Raw genomic sequence first — 17,225 nt, forward strand, 5'->3', positions numbered from 1 at the left:
AACACTCACCAAACACCTGGAACCAGAAATCACCATTCAAAATTCCATTAAAGTGTCATTTTGAATCAAAGTTGAGATTTTGAATTTGGCTCGTGCGTTCTTGAATTTTTTGTGTTGGATACCTTCTATATCACATATATAAGCTATCCTAACACCTTTTTCGAAACTGTAACACTTGGAACATACATTTCCAGCCATAACTTTTTCTTTGTGTATGTGGTATCGTGTTTAAAGTTGTAGGAACTTACAAGCAATTCTGACCATTGCAATAGCTTCCTGGTGGATCACTGAAGCTAACTGAGCCCTTAAGTCACCCCTGTTAGAACAAGATTGAGAATCTATGTTCAAAATCCAGTTTTGATGATAACAAGCATATATTTTGTAAGTAACAATTTTATTACTAATGGCTTCATTTAGTGTGCAGATATTATGTTATAAATCTTATGCAGGCTGAAGGATAGAAAAACACTTAGAAAGGGGGGGGGTTTGAATAAGTGTAGTCTAAAAACTTGAACGATAAAAACAATTTGCACAATTATTTTTATCCTGGTTCGTTGTTAACTAAACTACTCCAGTCCACCCCCACGGAGTGATTTACCTCACCTGAGGATTTAATCCACTAATCACAACAGATTACAATGGTTTTCCACTTAGTCCGCGACTAAGTCTTCTAGAGTATCCTGATCACAACCTGATCACTCCAGGAACAAATGCTTAGACACAAGCTAAGACTTTCTTAGACTATCCTGACCACCACGTGATCACTCTAATTACAACTACTTAGACACAAGCCAAGACTTCCTAGAGTATCCTGATCAACACTTGATCACTCTAGTTACTTACAAATTAATGTAATCAAATAAGAGTTTTACAATGCTTCTGAAAAGCTATAATCACAACAGTGATATTTCTCTTAAAGTTTAAGCTTAATCTCACTAATATATTACAACAGCAATGTAGTGACCTTTGATGAAGATGAAGTTTGAGAGCTTTAATTTGAACAGCGTTTCAGCAAGTTAATATTCACAGAAATCGTCAACCTTGCTTCTCATCAGAACTTCATATTTATAGGCACTTGAGAAGATGACCGTTGGGAGCATTTAATGCTTTGCGTATTCCGTACAACATTGCATTTAATGTTTCACGCTTTTGTCAACTACCTCGAGCCTTGTTCACGCTGTGTCTACTGACGTTGCCTTTAATAGCTTCCAACGTTCCTTTTGTCAGTCAGCGTAGCCTGCCACCTGTACTTTCTTCTGATCTGATGTTTGTGAATACAACATTTGAATATCATCAGAGTCAAACAGCTTGGTGCATAGCATCTTCTTGTCTTCTGACCTTGAAGTGCTTCTGAGCGTGATACCATGAGAACTTCAGTGCTTCTACTTCTGAACTCAAGTTCTTCTGATGCTTCCATAGACCCATGTTCTGATTCTGCCTTGACCATCTTCTGATGTCTTGCCAGACCATATTCTGATGTTGCATGCTGAACCTTCTGAGTCAAAGCTTCTGAGCGCTGATTTGTGCATACTCTTTATATATTTCCTGAAAAGGAAATTGCTATGTATTAGAGTACCACATTATCTCACACAAAATTCATATCCTTGTTATCATCAAAACTAAGAATATTGATCAGAACAAATCTTGTTCTAACAATCTCCCCCTTTTTGATGATGACAAAAACATATATATATGATAAGAATTTGCGATCAGAAAGAGCAGACGGCTAAAGACAATTTACACAGCTATAGCATAAGCATGTGAATATGTCTCCCCCTGAGATTAACAATCTCCCCCTGAGATGAATAATCTCCCCCTGAAATTAATACTAGAAGAATTTTATAAATAAAAGACTTCCCTGAGTATTTCAGTAGAGACGTTCACAGTGCTTGATCTTCAGAACATTCATGACTTCTGATTTCTCTTCCATAGGACAGCTTCAGAACATTGAATTTCTTTAGATCCTCAGAACATTCGCAGCTTCTGATTCCTGCTTCCATCGGACAGCTTCAGAACTTGAATTTCTTTGATCTTCAGAACATTCACAGCTTCTGACTTCTGCTTCCATCGGACAGCTTCAGAACTTGAATTTCTTTAGATCTTCAGAACATTCACAGCTTCTGATTCTTGCTTCCATTGGGACAGCTTCAGAGCTTGAATTTCTTCTTTCATCACTTCATGCTAGATTGTATCAGAACATTGTTGAATGTACCAGAGCATCATCAGAGCATCTCTACATCCTGAAATGTTACTGAACAAAACTAAACGACAAAAGTCAGCATGAATGAGTCAGAACATAGAATATGTTTCAGAACACATAATATGTATCAGAGCCATATAGAATGTATCAGAACAAATAGACATAATGCTTCAGATCATATTCTATCATCAGAATATCTGAACATTCTTCCTTCTTGCAGCTTGCTTCTGATTCTGAAGCTGCATAGCACTCAGCTTGCTTCAAGAATCCAAGAACTTGAATCATCTTGTTGCTTCTTATGTTAATCTTGAATCTTCAATTCCTGCAACAACACAACTTAAAGCATAGAACTTTGCAAGTTCTGTTAGTAATGTGGGGCCTTTTTACCCGGTAATTGATAATATTAATCAGATCATTTATCATATATTTTCTCCCCCTTTTTGTCATAACATCAAAAAGAATATAAAAGATTCAGATGTAGAAAACGACAAAGGAAAGAAACAGAATAACTTTTCATTGATTAATCAGACAGGATTACAAAAAATGTATGCAGAATAAGCAGATGCAATCAAACAAAGAAAACTACAAGGACTTAAGGACTACAACCCTAGCTTAGACATAACCTTAGCTAACATATCATGAATCCCTGCGGTGTTCTCAGTTTGTCTAGCCATGAAAGCTTGAAACTCTGCATGCCTGTCCAGACTAGAACCTCCACTGTAAGAGAATGCATGAATTCAAGGAGGAAGTGAGAGACAGTTCACAGGAAGAGAGCTAATGTCTCAAACGGGGCTTTCCCTTAACATAGAAGTCAAGAACATGATGCTTAACTTCATCCAATATCTCAAGAAAGTCTTCTTCCTTTGGATAAATGTTGATAACAGCATCGCAGAAGAGATCTGACTTGAGACTTCTTGGAATCTTGAGAGATCCGTCTTGAAATCAATGTCAGCGATCCCCGAGATTTGTTTCTCAACCTGGAACCAGACAACCCTTCCAACCGTTCTATTCAAATAGATCGACCACCCTTGAGCCTTCGTCTTCGTTTTTGGTTTGAAACCATAAGCACCCAAGTCATCAGAGTCCACAGAAGATTTACACAAAACTTCCATTTCTGATGGAGGAATGTAGCGAGTTTTCAGTGGAGAAACCTCTTGTCTGTTGAATGCTTGATGGGAGGAACTTGAAAAAGGATTCATTATGAATGTTAGGTTGAAGATGAATAAACTAGGGTTTATGCAAAATGCAGATAAAGAGAGAGAGAGAGAGAGAGAGAGAGAGAGAGAGAGAGAGAGAGAGAGAGAGAGAGAGAGAGAAATAAATAGAGGGAAAAGAAACATTTGAAGAAATAAAAAAATTAACTGAAATGATGAATAGCATTTAATGTTACATGACGTGAGGAGAGATAATAATGACAAAAGAAGTGATTAGCAAAGTTACCTAAGTAGGCGTCCCCTCAACTGCACGCATGCTTGTCCAGAAATAGTGAACACGTGTTTACCATCTGGATAGCCAGTTACAGCTGTTTTACTTTTAAAGAGATTCTGAATCAACTTAGACAATGAAACGTTAGTAATACCAGAATCACTACTTCTAATTGATTACAATCAGAACTTCTTATAAAAGACTAATCCAATCTCATTTCAGAAGATACTCATACATTAGATCTTCTCATCTTCTCATTCTGGGCATAAATCCATACTGATATTCTTCAGAATGAACTTAAACCTATCTTCAGCAAGGGGTTTTGTAAAGATATCAGCCCATTGATGGTCTGTATCCATAAAGTTTAAAGATATAACACCCTTTTGAACATAGTCCCTTATGAAATGATGTTTAATCGCAATATGTTTAGCTTTTGAATGTAAAATAGGATTCTTAGATAAACATATAGCAGAAGTATTATCACAGAAAATAGGAATGTTACTCTCATATATCTGATAATCTTCTAGCTGACTTCTCATCCAGAGCATTTGTGTGCTACAACCAGCAGCAGCAACATATTCTGCTTCTGTTGTTGAGAGGGCAATAGTAGCTTGCTTCTTGCTGTACCACGAGATCAGATGACTTCCAAGAAATTGACAACTTCCAGAAGTACTCTTTCTTTCAATTCTATCTCCAGCATAGTCAACATCACAGAATCCTACTAAGTTGTATTCTTTGGATCTTCTGTAAACTAAACCAACATTAGTCGTACCTTTCAGATACCTCAGAATTCTCTTAACCGCAGTTAAATGAGATTCTCTCGGATCTGATTGGAATCTAGCACACAAACAAACACTGAAGAGAATGTCAGGTCTAGAAGCAGTTAGGTATAGAAGAGATCCAATCATACCTCTGTACAACTTCTGATCTACCTTCTTACTTACCTCATCCTTACCTAGGACACATGTTGGATGCATAGGAGTTTTGGCTTCTTTGCTTTCAGAAAGATTAAACTTCTTCAGAAGTTCTTTCACATACTTCGTTTGATGAACATAGGTTCCATCAGAAGTTTGGTTGATTTGAATCCCAAGGAAATACTTGAGTTCTCCCATCATGCTCATTTCAAATTCAGCCTGCATAGATTCAGCAAACTCCTTTCCAAGTGTAGCATTAGATGTTCCAAAGATGATATGATCAACATATATTTGACATATTAAAATATCCTTTTTAAAGGTTTTACAAAAGAGAGTAGTGTCCACTTTTCCTCTAGTGAAACCATTTTCCAGAAGGAAAGAACTTAAACGTTCATACCAAGCTCTCGGAGCTTGCTTCAATCCGTATAATGATTTCTTTAATTTAAAAACATGATTTGGAGACTTGGAATCTTCAAAACCAGGAGGTTGATGGACATAAACTTCTTCATCTATATAACCATTTAAGAAGGCACTCTTGACATCCATCTGATAAAGAGTGATGTTATGTTGAGTGGCAAAAGAAATTAATAGACGAATAGATTCTAACCTGGCCACTGGTGCAAAGGTTTCTGTGTAGTCAATCCCTTCTTGCGGACTATAACCTTGAGCAACCAGTCTGGCTTTGTTTCTTACCACTTCTCCCTTCTCGCTTAGCTTGTTTCTTAATACCCACTTAGTGCCGATGATGTTAAATCCTTTTGGTCTAGAAACCAAGTCCCATACATCATTCCTTGTAAACTGATTGAGTTCTTCTTGCATGGCAATTATCCAGTCTGGATCTTCTAGAGCTTGATCAACAGAAGTTGGCTCGATCAAATAAACAAGACCTAATTGACATTCTGCATTGTTCTTAAGGAATGCCCTTGTTTTGATGGGATCATCTTTCTTTCCAAGGATGACATCTTCTGAATGAGCTGATGCAAGTCTAGGTGATCTTCTGACTGTTGGCTCTTCAGAAATCCTGAGATTCTCTAAAGATGCAGCAACTTGATCTTCTGATCCATTGCTTCTGAGACTATCAGCTTCTGCAGCTTTGCTTCTTGGTTCTACTGCTTCTGATATATCAATATCAAAATCTGCAAAATTCTCAAACTGCTTTGGTTTTTCAAGACCAAGCTTATCATCAAACCTGATATTGATTGATTCTTCTAAAATCAATGTTTCAGTATTGTATACTCTATAGCCTTTAGAGCGTTCAGAATATCCAAGAAGGAAACACTTTTGTGCTTTAGAATCAAACTTACCAAGATGATCTTTAGTATTCAGAATAAAACATACACATCCAAAAGGATGGAAAGATGAAATGTTGGGCATTCTGTTCTTCCACAATTCATAAGGAGTCTTATTTAGAATAGGTCTGATAGAGATTCTATTCTGAATATAACACACAGTGTTTATTGCTTCTGCCCAGAAATGCTTAGCCATATTGGTTTCATTGATCATGGTTCTGGCCATTTCTTGTAGAGTCCTATTCTTTCGCTCTACAACTCCATTTTGCTGTGGAGTTCTAGGACAAGAGAAATCATGGGCAATACCATTTTCTTTGAAGAACTCCTCAAAGAATTTGTTCTCAAATTCACCACCATGATCACTTCTAACCTTTATGATTTTGCACTCTTTCTCAGATAGGATCTGAGTGCAGAATTCAAAGAACACTGAATGAGACTCATCCTTGTGTTTCAAGAACTTTACCCATGTCCAGCGGCTATAATCATCTACGATGACTAATCCATATTTCTTCCCTCTGACAGATGCTGTTTTGACTGGGCCAAACAGATCAATGTGCAAGAGTTCTAACGGCCTTGAGGAAGAAACAACATTCATAGACTTGAATGCAGGTCTGGAGAACTTGCCCTTCTGACATGCTTCACAAAGAGCATCTGATTTGTATTTCAGATTTGGGAGTCCTCTGACCAGATTTAGTTTGTTAATCTGAGAAATCTTTCTCAAACTAGCATGTCCTAATCTTCTGTGCCAGACCCATTGCTCCTCAGAAATAGACATAAGACAAGTCACCTTCTGCTTCTCAAGATCAGAAAGATCAATCTTATAAATGTTGTTCTTTCTCTTGCCTGTAAATAGGATTGAGCCATCCTTCTGACTTACAGCCTTGCAAGACTTTTGATTGAAGATTATATCATAACCATTGTCACTTAATTGACTTATGGACAATAAGTTATGCGTCAATCCTTCTACAAGAAGTACATTAGTTATGGAAGGAGAGTTACCAAGACTTATGGTTCCAGAGCCAATGATTTTGCCCTTCTGATCTCCTCCAAACTTGACTTCTCCACCTGGTTTAAGCACCAGGTCTTGGAATGTAGACCTTCTTCCCGTCATGTGTCGCGAGCACCCAGAGTCCAGGTACCATGACATTTTGCTTTTTGTCCTCTTTGCCGCCAAGGATATCTGCAACAGAAATTATCTTCTCCTTAAGTTCTGATTGAACTTGGGTTTAGCAAAATATTTAACAGGAGGAACATCATGATATTCTTTAGGTTTGTCAGCATGATATTTCTTAGGATGTGTCACATGCTTCTTGGTGTGAACAGTGTTAAACTTCTGTGCATGTGAAGTGAGCCTAATATCATGAGCATGGCCATATTTGAACTGATCATACAATGGCTTGTATGTGATCTTTAGATCATCAACAGGTTCAAATTTATGTGAGGTATCACCCTCATAGCCAAAACCAAACCTTCTGTTTCCAGAAACACCATATATCATAGAAGCAAGATGACTTCTGCCAATACTTCTAGATAAGAACTTTCTGAAGCTCGAGTCATATTCTTTCAGAATATGATTCATGCTAGGAATGGATTTTTCTGTTTCAGAAGGAGATCCACTATCTTTGGATAAATTTAAAACTTTTTCCTTCAGTTCAGAATTTTCCACTTCCAGCTTCTTAGTTTCAAATTCAAACTGCTTCTTCAGCTTTTTGTATTTGATGCTAAGATGAGCCTTGAGTTCCAGAAGTTCTGTTAAACTGGAAACTAACTCTTCTCTAGATAGTTCAGAAAATACCTCTTCAGAATCAGATTCTGATGTAGATTCTGATCCATCATCTTCTGTAGCCATCAGCGCAAAGTTGGCTTGTTCTCCTTCAGAGTCTGATTCTGATTCTGATTCAGAATCATCCCATGTTGCCATAAGACCTTTCTTCTTATGAAACTTCTTCTTGGGATTCTCCTTTTGAAGTTTTGGACACTCATTCTTGTAATGTCCAGGCTCATTGCACTCATAGCAGACAGCCTTCTTCTTGTCAGATCTTCTATCACCAGAAGATTCTCCACGTTCAAATCTCTTTGAACTTCTGAAGCCTCTGAACTTCCTTTGCTTGCTCTTCCAAAGTTGGTTTACCCTTCTGGAGATCATGGACAGTTCATCTTCTTCTTCAGATTCTGATTCTTCAGGATCTTCTTCTCTAGCCTGAAAAGCGTTAGTGCATTTTTTAACATTAGATTTTAATGCAATATACTTACCTTTCTTCTGAGGCTCGTTTGCATCCAGCTCTATTTCATGGCTTCTCAAGGCACTGATAAGCTCTTCCAAAGAAACTTCATTCAGATTCTTGGCAATCTTGAATGCAGTCACCATTGGACCCCATCTTTTGGGTAAGCTTCTGATAATCTTCTTTACATGATCAGCCTTGGTGTAGCCTTTATCCAGAACTCTCAATCCAGCAGTTAGAGTTTGAAATCTTGAGAACATCTTCTCAATGTTTTCATCATCCTCCATCTTGAAGGCTTCATATTTCTGGATTAGAGCAAGAGCTTTAGTCTCCTTGACTTGAGCATTTCCCTCATGGGTCATTTTCAATGACTCATATATATCATAGGCCGTTTCCCTGTTAGATATCTTCTCATACTCAGCATGAGAGATAGCATTCAGCAAAACAGTTCTACATTTATGATGATTCTTGAAAAGCTTCTTCTGATCATCATTCATTTCTTGCCTTGTAAGCCTTACGCCACTAGCTTTCACTGGATGTTTGTAACCATCCATCAGAAGATCCCATAGTTCACCATCTAGACCAAGAAAGTAACTTTCCAGTTTATCTTTCCAGTATTCAAAATTTTCACCATCAAATACTGGTGGTCTAGTATAACCATTGTTACCATTGTATTGCTCAGCAGAGCCAGATGTAGATGCAGATGGATTTGTTGGAATTTCACCAGCCATCTTTTACTGAAGCGTTTTTCTCTTCCTGAATCTTTTCTAAACACGGTTAAGTGCTTGCACCTTAGAACCGGCGCTCTGATGCCAATTGAAGGATAGAAAAACACTTAGAAAGGGGGGGGGGGGGGTTTGAATAAGTGTAGTCTAAAAACTTGAACGATAAAAACAATTTGCACAGTTATTTTTATCCTGGTTCGTTGTTAACTAAACTACTCCAGTCCACCCCCATGGAGTGATTTACCTCACCTGAGGATTTAATCCACTAATCGCAACAGATTACAAAGGTTTTCCACTTAGTCCGCGACTAAGTCTTCTAGAGTATCCTGATCACAACCTGATCACTCCAGGAACAAATGCTTAGACACAAGCTAAGACTTTCTTAGAGTATCCTGACCACCACGTGATCACTCTAATTACAATTGCTTAGACACAAGCTAAGACTTCCTAGAGTATCCTGATCAACACTTGATCACTCTAGTTACTTACAAATTAATGTAATCAAATAAGAGTTTTACAATGCTTCTGAAAAGCTATAATCACAACAGTGATATTTCTCTTAAAGTTTAAGCTTAATCTCACTAATATATTACAACAGTAATGTAGTGAGCTTTGATGAAGATGAAGTTTGAGAGCTTTAATTTGAACAGCGTTTCAGCAAGTTAATATTCACAGAAATCGTCAACCTTGCTTCTCATCAGAACTTCATATTTATAGGCACTTGAGAAGATGACCGTTGGGAGCATTTAATGCTTTGCGTATTCCGTACAGCATTGCATTTAATGTTTCACGCTTTTGTCAACTACCTCGAGCCTTGTTCACGCTGTGTCTACTGACGTTGCCTTTAATAGTTTCCAACGTTCCTTTTGTCAGTCAGCATAGCCTGCCACCTGTACTTTCTTCTGATCTGATGTTTGTGAATACAACGTTTGGATATCATCAGAGTCAAACAGCTTGGTGCATAGCATTTTCTTGTCTTCTGACCTTGAAGTGCTTCTGAGCGTGATACCATGAGAACTTCAGTGCTTCTGCTTCTGAACTCAAGTTCTTCTGATGCTTCCATAGACCCATGTTCTGATTCTGCCTTGACCATCTTCTGATGTCTTGCCAGACCATGTTCTGATGTTGCATGCTGAACCTTCTGAGTCAAAGCTTCTGAGCGCTGATTTGTGCATACTCTTTATATATTTCCTGAAAAGGAAATTGCAATGTATTAGAGTACCACATTATCTCACACAAAATTCATATCCTTGTTATCATCAAAACTAAGAATATTGATTAGAACAAATCTTGTTCTAACACAGGCTTCATCAGAAAAAGAATACAACAACTACATCAGAAACTGGCTCAGATATGAAATCAAACATCTAGAAGATTGACGAAGCTAAACATCATTCATCAGATGTTTTGATTAAGAAAACGTCAAACAAGCCAAGATTAGAAAATCAGAAGTAAAGAAGCAACAATGAAGAACAAGATCAATTAGAAGAATATACAATAACAACAGTATCACAAGAAGCTAGAGTTCAACAAAACAATCTTCAAAGAGTTAAAATACAATATCAAAGCTCACATACAACATGCACCGAATCAAAAAGTACATTAGAAGCTTCAAGGAAAATGAACAAATTAGCTACAAGAAGCTTTGCAACATCAGAAGATCACACACGCAAAAAAATCAGAAGATCTGAAGTTACAAATTCTGAAGCTACGACACAGTGACACATGTAACACTCCATATTTTCATAATTTAATTTTAAATTTATTTAATTGAATTATGGAGAATTATTTGGAATTCTTTGGAATTATTGATAAATTAAGCAAATGGGCTTAAGTCGTGATTAGTAAAGAGGGGGGGTGCATTGGTAGGCCCTATTACTAATTAAAATAGTTTTATTTTATATTTCCATAAAATAGAGGAATTGTGGGAAAGAGGAATAGAACCAAGAGAAGAGAAAAAAAGCTTGAACGTGAAAAGAGAAGAGAAGCAGAGAAGTGCGACAGAGGAAGAGCGAAGAATCAACCTTCAGGTAAGAGGGGACTCTTCCATTTATCTTCTATTATGGGGTTATAGGTAGTAGGATAGACTTGATCATGTTGTTTATGTCAACTGAGTTATGCTTAGGTTGTAGAAGTGTTAGGTTTTGGGAGAATTGATTAATAATGTCGTATTGATCATGTATGGTGTGAATTGGATGGTTGAAGTGTGTTATAATATGTGTTGTTTTTACGGTACGTGAAATCTGGTAAAAATGGAATCGGTTTGGTAATGATTCGGAGAAATAAGGACAAAATCGCAGGCTATTTTCTGCGATTCGGATTCCTGGAAATCGCCAATTCGCGCCGCGTCGAGGAGTTGGCGCCACGAGCTGCTTGGCAGAAAGCCAGGAAGTTTTGATGTATTCAGTACGCGCCGCGAGCACATGTTTGCGCCGTGAAGGCGTACTTATTTCTCGTTCCGCGGCGCGAACACATGTTTGCGCCGCGAAGTGCTTGGCAGAAGGTTAAGGAAATTTTACTTGTTCAGTTTGCACCGTGAACCAATGTTGGCGCCGCGTGCTGTTAGTGACAGGCCATTTTGAAAGTTTTAAAGAGGCATAACTTTTAAATCGTAAATCAGATTTTGGTGACGTTTTGAGCATAGTAAAGCTAATCAAATGATTTGCATAATAAAATCGTGTTTTAGATCGTGATTCGAAATTATTTTAAAAACACTCGATTTTATTTAATTGTGGTGGTTTATGCGTACAGGTACATTAATGAATGTTTACAGTTATGAGGTCGTGGTTGTAATTGGTGTTTGTTATACATACATTGTTGATGTAAAATATGTATTCTACTTGGTTGAGGATAGCATAATTGTGTGTGGCTATTGATTACTGTATTGGTTGATGATTATGACATTTGGTTGGTTTATGTGGATGATGAGCATGTTATGGTTGATACATTCATTTCATAATCATTACGTGGTTGATCCTTGATGATGGTGGATCAGTGGTAGCTACTTCCCTTTGTGTGGAATTGGTGAGTGGGTGTTGCCGTATCCTTGACGATGGTGGATCGGTGAGGTGGGTTATCCCAGATTTTGGTACCACATGCATGTAGTTGCATTGCATTAGGTTACTTGTGTTATTATAACATGAATGGAAGATTGTCCAATGTTATAATACGCGTGATTGTGTATTGGTTGTGATTATTTGTGTGTTTGGCAATCTGATCGTAACTGTAATTGGGTGAATGATATGTGATTGATATTCTATTATCTATATCTTATAACATTAGTTAAATGTGAATGAGACTCACCCTTACTGTTGTTATTTTTCAGATTGAGGAGTAGCTCTCATACTTGGTAAGGATTAGCTCGTCAAGTAGTTCGTTAGAGTCAGTTGGGTCCGTGTCATGCTCTGGTCGTGTAACACTGGGAACGTTGTTTAGAGTTACTTGTTAAACTCTTTTTATTTGGGTGGATTGCTTATGTTGGTGTTTTAAGTCTATGACTTGGTTGTTTTATTATTCAGATGTTAAAGATAATTCCGCTGTGTTAACATGATGATCTGAATAAGTTTGGTTTGACGTTCTCTTTTATGGCATGACATGAGTATTGTTTTAATTATATGGAAGATTGTAATGCCCCTTTTCATGTTACTATGAGTATTGCTATATATTTATGTGGGGTATTAGAGAGGTGTTACAATAGTGGTATCAGAGCATACTCGGCCGTTTGAGTCAGAGTCTTAGTGTCGGTTAATCCCTCGTATGCGATTGCTGAGGCTCTAGGTATGATTGCTGGTGTGCTGGGAGGGAATGCCAACGGGGCTGGAATTGGTGCTGACAGGCAGCTGAACAGTTTTCAGAGGAACAACCCTCCGTTGTTCAAAGGCACTCACGATCCCGAAGGCGCTCAGAGGTGGGTGAAGGAGATTGAAAGGATCTTCCGGGTGATTGATTGCGATGAAAATCTGAAGGTGAGATATGGTACAAAGAGTTTAGAGAAAGGATTGCTAATGCCTGGCATCCAATTCATAGAAAAGACATTAAAGATTGGAAGACCAAAGGGGATCTCTCTCTTGAGCCCTTTAATGGTTGGGTCACTACAAGAGCTGCTGAGTTGAGAATGCCTATTCACCCTGGAACATCTCTCCTTTCTATAGAGAAACCTCCTCTATCCTTCCTGCTTCTTCAATAATTAAAAGCCTCCAAGAAGCTCTAAGGAAAATGAAGAAATCAAGAGACCATTGGAACAGAAAGTTTGAAAGCTCTGATGCTGAATTAGGAATGATAGAAGAATCCTATGAAGATGTGCTGAAAGAAAAGAATGATCAACTATTCCTTCAAGACACTTGGCTCATAGCTAAGGATGCTACTATTGCCAAATATGCAAGAGAGAAGAAAAGGAAGCAAAAAGAAGAAGCTCTCCCTCCATTAGAAGCTTCATGGAAGAGTATTATCGAGAAGCTAGAGAATGTCAAGTTAAATAAGAAGAAGACTCAAGATGATATGGATACTTCTCACTAAGCTTTACTAGCTTTCCTTGTGTGTTTCTACCTTGTAACTCTTGAAACTAGTTTCTGACTTGGTTGTCCCTTGTCCCTTTGTATGCTATCTAAAGAAAATGGTACTTCGATGACCCTCAATGACCCTCGATTGTCCCACGATGACCCTTATATGTTCCAAGAATGCCTTGTCCCTTTATTATTAATGAATGAAATTTCTTTTTCAAGTTACTAGATAGTGTTTACATTTACAAAACTCTTAAATAAATCCTTGAAATATATTGTGATATATTTTTGAAATCAAAACAAAAAGAGTCGTTTGCATTGCATGTATCATACCACATTCACACTCACATGTGAGTCAGAGTCTTATTCATTCCTCCCTCTCTCCTCAGAAAGTCAAGATGACGCACCGGTATAATACTCGCACCAATCGTTAAAGAATGCAAGACGGTATGGTTAATGATCAAGAGTGGCAAGAAGAAGTTGTTGTCCTACGCTCCGGTATTGAAAGATGAACTTCTATGGTTCAAGACTTGGTGGCTGCTCAGAATCAGCCATCAACCCAAGCTCAGACTACTATGATCTCCGAGATAAAGACTGCTCAGATTCCCGCAATTCCTGTGACGAATCCTACGACCACTAGACCATATGGGATAAATATGGATTTCCAAATGGCTGGACAACAGATTCCTGTTCCTCAAACAACAATTCCTCAGGCTATCATGACCACTTCTCTCAATGCAATGAATGTCATCCCTGTCCATAATGGACAAATTTTCCATGGTGTTCCTTCTGAAGGAATGGGAATATTGGAAGAATTTGAACAACAATTTTTGGAAATGCAAAGAGAGATCAAGGACCTTAGAGGAAAATATCTGTTTGGGAAGGAAGTAAATGATTTATGCTTGGTTCCGAATGTCAGAGTTACGGCCAAGTTCTGACTTCCAGAATTTGAAAAGTACAAAGGGAATTCCTGTCCTCATAGTCATTTGATCATGTATGTAAGAAAATTTCTATGCACATGGAAGATCAACGCTTATTAATTCACTACTTTCAAGATAGCTTATCTAGAGCTGCTTTGAAATGGTACATGGGTTTGGATAGTACTCACATCCGTACTTTCCATGACCTAGGTAATGCTTTCATCAGACAGTACAAATACAACATTGATATGGCACCGGACAGAGATCAACTCTCTGCTATGTCCCAAAGAGAAAAAGAGTCTTTCAAAGAGTACGCGCAAAGATGATGTGAACTAGATCCTCAAATTATTCCTCCAATGGAAGAAAAAGAAATGACCAAAGTGTTCCTTAAGACATTAAGCACGTTTTATTATGAGAAGATGGAAGCAAGCTCTCCTAATGACTTTACTGAAATGGTAAACACGGGGATGCAGAGTGAAGAAGGTATCCGAGAAGGCTGCCTGATCAAAGAAGCCAGTTCATCACTATCTAGTGGTTGCATCAAGAGATTTGGTAGTAACTTCGCTAAGAAAAAGGAAGAAAGTGTGAGTGCCATCTCAAGAGGAAGGAAAAGACAGTACCAACCGCAATAGATTGTTGTTGTGACTCCAATTGTTAGCCAAGCTCCACCACAAAATGTGCAGAGACCTCAGCTTCAACAGCCTCGACAACAGGTTCCTCAACAAAGGAAATATCCACCTTTTTATCCTATTCCGATGACTTATACAGAATTGCTTCCTATGTTACTTCAGAAAAATATAGTTCAACTGAAAGATCCTCCTCCTCCTCCTACTAATCCACCATTTTGGTACAAGACGGATGCTCACTGTGCTTTCCACAAGAATGCTCCTGGTCATACTATGGAAAATTGTTACCCTCTCATGAGTGAAGCACAGAAACTAGTCTGAAGCAACATGTTTGCCTTCAAGGATGTCAATCCTAATGTTCAAGTTAACCCACTGCCGAACCCCGGGACTGTCAATGCAATCTATACTCAATCCGGCTATGAATACATACATGATGTTTGTGAGTCAACTCAATCCTTGGTGAATATGCACACTGTCTTGTGTGAACTTGACTACTTTTCTCCGTATGACTATAATGCTTGTCCAATATGTTCCAACACCATTTGTGGATGTACTCTCGTAGTTGAAGATCTTCAGAAACTACTAGACCGAGGAATTATAAACATATCAAGAAAGAAAAGGGATGAAGAAGTACACTATGTCAACATGGTACATGGCCCTTGGCCAATACCAAGTTTATGACGTACACCTGTTAAGATGCGACATAGTACAAATGCACGCTACCTTGTGGAGAATGGGAGGCTTAGACTAACAGAATTATGGCTCTTGCCGAATCTGCTCCAGAGATCCCCGAGGGTGTGCACTGGTGAAAGCCGGAATTCAAAGTCTCACTGATCGAGGACTTATCCAGATTCTCCGAGATAGGGATGAGAACAATATCAATATGATTGAAGAATCCTCCAAGACAAAGTATGTAGCTGATGTTCGCACTGTGCGTTGATCCCTACGATTGATACCCGAGAAATGGGTCCAAAACAGATTGATTGACTTTAGCCACGATAGTTGTCCCGCTTGTGGAGGAGGCACGCGAGGTTGTGATGATCTGTAAGAAGACATTCTGACTCTGATGGATTTGGGTTTGGTAGATGAAGAAATCAAAGGAAGAAAGGGACATAATTACATTGAAGAAAATATGACATATGGGCCACTTGACAGTATGATACGAGAAGTCCCTCAAAGGATTCCGAAGCACAATCGTGACCTGTACATATCAGCGAAGTATGAAGATAACATTTTAACATATGTATTGGTAGAAATAAAAAACTAAATCCACAACTATTTATTAAATTAATTAACTAATTCTACTCCTAAATTAATTATTAAATTGTGATCAACTTAGTTAAAACCTAAATTAATTATTAAAATTAAACCTAAATTAATTAAATATATTAATTACGTCAATTAAAACGATTAATCCTAATTTGTTAGATTTTAAATGGTTAATTAGTTAGTTAAATACCAGTAATATTAAGTTAGTAAAAATAAATAAAAACAATGGGCCAGGGGGTGCAGAAAACAAATCGAGTGGTGAATAATAAAATGCAAGGCCCAGCAATAGGGATGAGCCCAACAACTCACAAATTAAGTAGTGCTCTAGATCTACCGAGTTGAGGTTCTGAAGCTCCACGGTGATACTGCTTACTGGACCGTTAGATCTGAGTTGGTAGAGATCCTATGGCATGGATCTGAAGCTGCATGGTGGGGGGCGCGTGTCATGTGTTTGGGATCTGCAAGCAAGTTAGTTCAAATAGAAAATAAAAATACGCTGGGGAGCCAAGGTTCGAACCCTTGTCCCCTTCGTTGCAAGTCTCTCCTCAATTCCAGCTGCACTGCGCGTTCATTGTTGTATGATATTTGAACGAAAAATAATAACTATGCTAACATATAATTAATGAAAAAGTTCAAAATTAAGTCAAAGTGGGCCCCCTGCGTTGTGTGAGATCCAATCAGAAGTGGAGAGAAGGCTTTGACTGGTAAACCGGCGAATAGATTGAAGATCGAGCGCGGAGAGAGAGAGCCCTTGTTGACAGACCAATCCCAAGCCTCCAACGTGCCTAGTCAGCTTCATCTTCTTCATCATTCCACACTTGGGGATTAGCTACGAGTTTCCCACAGTTTTTCTACTACACCTGTTATGTATTTTTGTAGCAAACTTCCTGAAAAAATTAAAACTCGAATTAAGGCATTACACGAATACAAACAGTGCCCATATTCACTAAATAAGGCCTTGCAAATTCAATGGCGTCGTTGGTTTAGTCTGAAACGTCTAGCATGAATGAAAACGAACACACTCCTTGTTCATGCTCTAGCCATGGTGATATTTCGTTCATGCGTGTAAGCTTAAAAGCAAAGGCTCAAAACAACTCTAAACAGCACCATGATTACAGTAAAGTCCATTAAATTCA

Source organism: Vicia villosa, unplaced genomic scaffold, assembly GCF_029867415.1.
Source record: "Vicia villosa cultivar HV-30 ecotype Madison, WI unplaced genomic scaffold, Vvil1.0 ctg.001361F_1_1, whole genome shotgun sequence".
Taxonomy (NCBI): Eukaryota; Viridiplantae; Streptophyta; class Magnoliopsida; order Fabales; family Fabaceae; genus Vicia; species Vicia villosa.